The 6,826-nt window shown below is 39.7% G+C and overlaps 1 pseudogene; it reads right to left on the reverse strand.

The window, feature by feature from the left end:
- Nucleotides 1-1,322: 1,322 nt before the first annotated feature.
- Nucleotides 1,323-2,571, reverse strand: LOC110320623 (annotated as a pseudogene).
- Nucleotides 2,572-6,826: the final 4,255 nt, after the last annotated feature.

A 6,826-nucleotide genomic window follows, 5' to 3' on the forward strand; every position in this document is an offset into this window, starting at 1 on the left:
TTGTTTTACCTCTGTTGGTTTTCTTTTTCTTTTTCTTTTTGTTACTATTATTATTCTTTAACCTTCCTTTACAGTCCAGCCATTACACCCCTCCTGGTTCACCACACACACACCATTCTCAATCCTAACTCCTCCTCCATCTCCAAAAGGATGTCCCTACCCTCCTCACTCCCACCCCATCAGACCTCCCTATTCCCTGGGGCCTCAAGCATCTTGAGGGTTAAATGCATTTCTTCTCTCACTGAGGCCAGACCAGGTGTGCATGTGTCAGGGGCCTCATATCAGCTGGTATATGCTGCCTAGTTGGCGACTCAGTGCCTGAGAGATTTGGGGGGTCCAGACTAGTTGAGACTTCTGGTCTTCCTATGTGATCACCCTCCTGCTCAGCTTCTTCCAGCTTTTCCCTAATTCAACCACAGGGGTCCCCATCTTCTGCCTATTGGTGTGGTGTGAGTATCTGTTGCACCCGACTCTCTCAGCTGCTTGTGGGGCCTCTCAGAGGGCAGTCATGCCAGCCTCCAGTCGGTAATACATCACAGCACCAGTAACAGTGTCAGGCTCTGGAGCCTTACCCCGAGCTTCTATTGGTTTTCACATCCAACTTTGATGTGATGATTTTGTTTTATCTTATTATATTTTATTCTTATTAAAAAAAAACTATTGAGACAAAAATCTCGACATATCTTTAATTCTCTCAGAATAGATGACAAATATGGTGGATAGGAATTAGGCATGCTACAGAATTGAAGCAAAAGAGAAACACCAGGAATTTTTGTGGGAATCACTAATTCTACAGAAAAGCAGAAGCAGAGAGTCAGCTATGCAGAAGACATAAGCAAAGAAAGCCTCACAGGAACTCATGGCATCATGAAAACTGACTTTTATTTTTCTTTATTTCTTTTCTTTTTATTTATTTATTTTTCAGTGGACATCTTCATTGTTTAATAGATCATCAACTTCTGCAGACTCACAGCTGGGATTTCATCAGATTGCCCTGCTGAGTCATGAACAGTGAGTGGAGTGACGAAGCTAACCAGAGGCTGCATACATCAGAGAGCTCAGCCTTTACAGCGCACTTCCTTTCTCAGGCAGAATATAAATAGACACCCTCTACAATGCACAATGGTTTTAGTCACTAAAGAATTTAAATGGGATCTTGAAGAATGCAGACAAATCCCGGTGCAGTAAAGATGAGTGTTTAAGGGTTCCTGGTGCCACATCTCAGCCACTAGCTGAATCTTGTGCTAACACCAAATGGAGATGCGTAAAACACTAGGTTGACTTAGGGCTGTGCACAGGAACCAAAGGCAGGAAAGAAAATACTAAACATTGCTGAGAGCATCCACCCCAGGATGGACTTTACCTTCCAGGAGCTCTAGACTGTCACTGCTCCCAGTGCTCACATGGCTGACTTTATCCTCCGTATTCCATTTGGCACAACAAGAGGCAGTGTCTCCATCACCTATGATAGTGATGCAACCCCTAGAAGTGGCTTTCACCACCTCATCCATGAGTGACTTGGTTCCCCTGGCAAAGACTTCCCATTCAAATACCCCAACAGGACCATTCCAAACAATCTGCTTAGCTCGGGCCACGGCCTCAGCATATTTCTTGCTGCTCTCAGTACCACAGTCCAAGCCCATCCAGCCAACAGGTACACCGGAGGCCACAGTAGCTTGGCCAGTCTTGGCATTCTCATCAAATTTGTCAGCAGTGACAAAGTCAACAGGCAAGGTAATCTTCACACCATTTTTCTCAGCTTTGGACATGAGATCTTTGACAATCTTGCCTCCTCCTTCATCATACAGAGATGTGCCAATCTCCATGTTGTTGAGCATCTTAAGGAAGGTAAAGGCCATTCCACCACCAATGATCATCTCATTGACTTTGTCTAGCATATTATTGATCAGCTGGATCTTGTCTGCAACTTTAGCTCTTCCCAAGATAGCGAGGAAGGGTCACTCTGGACTCTCCAAAGTCTTGTCAAAGTAGTTCAGCTCCTTCTTCATCAAAAATCCACCAGCCTTCTGTGGCAGATTCACACCCACCATGGATCTGTGGGCTCGGTGTGCAGTCCCCAAAGCATCATTGACATAGACATCTCCTAGTTTGGACAGTGAGGCTCGGAAAGCATTAATTTTGGCCGACTCAGCTTTAACTTTGTTCCCAGAAGCATCTTTTCCCTTCCCTTCCTCCTCTACATGAAAGCAGAGGTTCTCCAGCAAGATGACAGCCCCAGCCTCTGGGTTGGCACAGGCATTCTCAAATTCTGGGCCCACCCTTCAAGAACAGAACATCCTTGCCCAGCAGAGATTTGAGTTCGGCAGCAACTGGCTCTAAGGAGTACTTGTCAGGCATGGGTACACCACCAGGCCGGCACAGGTGGCTCATAATGACAACCGACTTAACTCCATTGTCCAAGCAGAATTTGATGCTTGGAACAGCAGTCTTTATCCTTTGGTTATTTGTTATCTGGTTGTTCTTCATAGGAACGTTGAAGTCTACCCTCATCATGACCCGCTTCCCCTTCACGTCCAGCTTGTCCAAAGTCAGCTTGTTGGAAAGCGACATTTTGGTAACAAATTGATATCCAGAGGCCCGGAGATGAGGAAGAGCTTTTTATTTATTTTTTATGTTGAGTAAGTTTCTCCTCATGAAAACAGAAAAGAATTCAAGGGGCAGAGAGATGGAGGGATAAGAACTGGGGGAAGAGAAGGAAGGGGAAACTCCAGCCAGGATGTAAAGTAAATAAATAAATTAATTAACACTTTTTTTAATTTAAAAAAAAGTATTGACCATCCTTTGCCATCAAAAAACAACCTCATGATGCAGAAATCAAATTACAACAGTTTGGTAAGGTTAGAAAAAAAGAGGACACTTGGTCACTTTTGGAGACTTTTAGGGACTGGCATGGCTGCTATAGACACAGCAAGTAGATTTTTCGAAAACAAATGTGTCACAGATGTACTGCTCACGACATTCTCAAAGAACCCTATAATCTACTGCACAGAGACTCATATGCCCAGGTTCAATATGTCCTATAAAGATTATACTAGAACAGAAAAGAATCAAGCTAGATGCCCATTAACTAAGGAATGAATGATGAAACTATGGTAACTACCCACCATTGAATTCTATTCAGCTAGAAAGAAAAAGAAATTTAGGAAATTTACAGTAAGTTAACAGAAATAAAGGAACTTGATATGAACTAGAAAATTTTATAGTAAGCCAACCCACACCTAGAAAAACAAATGTTGTGTATGATCTCCTACAGAAGAAACCTAGTTTCAAATGTTTAAAGATGTTTCGTTAACATGAAATCCATCTGGCAGGAGGCTGGTGAGATGGCTCAGCGGGTAAGAGCACCCGACTGCTCTTCCAAAGGTGCAGAGTTCAAATCCCAGCAACCACATGGTGGCTCANAACCATCCTTATCAAGATCTGACTCCCTCTTCTGGAGTGTCTGAAGACAGCTACAGTGTACTTACATATGATAAATAAATAAATCTTAAAAAAAAAAAAAAAAGAAAGAAAGAAAGAAATCCATCTGGCAGCCTGAGAGGTTAAAAAAAAAAAAAAAAAAAAAAAAGGCATTGCATAGAACCAGATAAGAGGACATGAAAGAGTAGAGGAAACAAGAAGAGATATGATATGAATGTAGAACAAGGGCGGGATATGATATGAGTGGAAACCTTGAAAAAGTGATGGGGGTGGAGAAAAAGAGATGAAGAGTTGTGAGGTAGATTTACCATAATTAAAAATATAGCCAGGCATGATTGCATAGGCTGTTAATCCCCGAAATCACCTCACTAGGGAGGTAGAGGAAGGTAGGTCTCTGAGTTCAAAACCAGTGTGGTTACACAATGGGTTTTAGAATAGCCAGGGATATGTAGAGTGGTGACATTGCCCCACCCTAATATTAATTAATAAATTAACCCATATAAAAACCCTAAATTTTGTAAGCTAATTTTAAAATATAATTGCAAATAAAGTTTTGGAAAGTGAATATTCTTCATATGTTAATAATAAAACCACAGGATTTTAAACAAAATCTCAATGCCATATTATGGAATACATTTTGATGAGTCATTGGGCAGTTATGGCCAAGACATCTCCAAAACAATATAGGTTATTGCAGTTCCTCTTGATTTCCCACTAGAAATAAACATTAAGTCCTTACTAGTTAAAATAGTTTAAAGTCAGGACATGAAATCAATCTATAACTGAGTTGGATGTATCCTTGCACGTTGCTAGTTCTCTTAGTGGTGGGGGATTCTAGGTAGATTGAGGGGGGTGGCAAAAACATTAGCAACGTACTTATTTGACTGTAAATACCGTGAAGAACAATACCAACATGTCAGGAATAATGCACCCGTTGCTTTTTTGTTGTTGTTTTAGTTTGTTTTTTTTTTTTTTTTTTTCCGCCCCATTGGATTTTTAAGCCACTTTACAGGAGGAATTCTTACCTGGTGCTATAAACCAACCAAAAGCTCATAGCTCAGCATGTCAATGGACTTAGATAGAGTTGGTGCCATTTGAAGTAGGGACTTAGGTGCAGTCGGTAACATTAGGTGCCACATGTAGCATCATGTCTTTCCATCAGGCCACTTTGTTCCCAGAAATAATGATTCTGAAACTTATTATATGTGAATAAATTGTTTTGGCACTTTCTGCAACTAAATCAAAATTTACCTGTTTATTCTGTTCTAAGTCATGCCACATGGCTGGTGACCTGTTCCTCAGGTTTATGTAGCTGTCTTCTTTCCGAATTCTTAGGCAAATCACTTCCCCAACCCCACTCCAAATCTATCCCAGTGTTCTCTCTCTCTCTCTCTCTCTCTCTCTCTCTCTCTCTCTCTCTCTCTCTCCCATATGACCTACCTTCTAATCCTTGGCTATAGGCTTTGTATCCACAGGTGAAATGTCAACACATTTCACAAAAGATTCCCTGTACACTTAGGAGAAATTTACTATGGTTCGTTTGCTAAATACATAGATCATGGTATCCAAATATTTTCTCTAAGATTATGCTTATATCGAATGGTCACCCTTGGCCAGTGTGGTTTTATTTTCTGTGGGTGACAGCTAAATGGAGACTCATAACTGGTCAAAGTGCTAAAATTAAGTGACCATTGAGTCCTCTTTCCAAAAGGAGGCATCTATAGCTTTATTCAGACATCAGGTAGTATCGTGGAAGACATGGTAGAAAGAATGAACTATCACAAGATGGAGAGGAGTGTGGTTAGATGCTATCTTTGGCATGTGAAATGGATGCTGCATCCATGAACTCACAGAGCAGTGGTCAACTACTCAAGTTCGGCTTGAAATTTGGCACATCAAGAATCTACCAGGAATTGGAGATGACAAAAGGTCACATTCCTTCAAGAGCTGTAAGCAATTAGGCTACTAGGGTAGGAGAAATTATATTTCTCAGTGTCTTATCTACTCTGAAGTAGACTTTGTTACATAGTAACTTTCCACTCATGGTCATCCAGGTAACCCTACTTGAGAGTAGTGGGACACAGGGAAAAAAAGACATCAGGGAGGTAAGGGATTTGTTGTTGAGAAGATAGGATCTAGTGAAAAATCGGAGGAAATAATAGAAGACCAAAGTAATGAGAAATTAGGGTACAATGAAATAAATGGTATATGTTATAAAACAATTAATTTGTCAGGATGTTTTCATAAATCTGAGCATTTTCTCTAACAAATAATTTGAAGATGATTTTCTAAAACATATTAATATTCTATCTATCATTTTCTTGTGATTATGTATGATTTTAATGGGTATTTTCTATACCTTTTCAAGATTATTACTGATGGATTTGACTAAATGAAGTATAAAAATTATACTATGCATAAAACAGAAATACAAGTAATTAATACTCTCAATATGTGGACCTGGAGCATATTTTGTAACTAAATGGTTGGAATCTTCCCCACCACGGTCTTGAAGAGCTGTGGACTACAGTATTTTCATTGGGTGGAGAGACCTAAAAATAAAAGTTAAGATGATTACATTTTAGCTTACTTTACATAGATAAATCCTGTATAAGATTATCAATGATCCTACAGTTCCTAATCTGTGCAAATTCCTTTATGTTGCTTCAGAGTCACTGCACACACTGACAGTACAACAGAGAGGGCCTCTTGATGTCTGAGAACAAAATATAAAGTTGCCATCCCCATCCCGCCATTTGTTTTACTTCCACATGAAATTAATACGTGAAGTGAAATATTTCCTTTGACTGATTAAAAGATATTAGGAAACAATTTTATATAAGCACATTAAACTCTGCATTTAAACTGTAAACAAACCGGTATCCCTCCAAATACATTAGGAGCTAATCATATCTCAAATTGCTTTGTTAGGCTTCCTTTCAACAATATACACAGTAATCAATTAATCTCTATTTCCTTCCCCTAAACAATTTTGTGTTGCTATCAGAAATGCCTACAAATATAAATTGTGTAAAATATCTAAATTATACTAATAATGAGAACAAAAATATCAGAAAGGCTAAAGCTTATCTGGAAAGTAGAAAGGCACCAGGATATGCTTCAGTGACTAAATATTGATTAGCAATTATGTAGCTCTGAGTTCAATATGTGTGTGATTATATGTTACTATAAGAATATATATTGGGCCGTGTTGCGAGCCATAACATTCTATAGGATGGTGCTGGCTTCCACTGCCCATCTGATAATAAAAATGACTCAGCAAAAGTACTCTTTGCCAGCCTTATGTTATTGAAGTGATTCTTGCTTTAGCCTATCCCGTGGCAACAGTAAGACACAGAGCACCTGGGCAGTGAACGCTCCAGTA

The sequence above is a fragment of the Mus pahari genome, chromosome 4 (genome assembly GCF_900095145.1).
Source record: "Mus pahari chromosome 4, PAHARI_EIJ_v1.1, whole genome shotgun sequence".
NCBI classification, from domain to species: domain Eukaryota; kingdom Metazoa; phylum Chordata; class Mammalia; order Rodentia; family Muridae; genus Mus; species Mus pahari.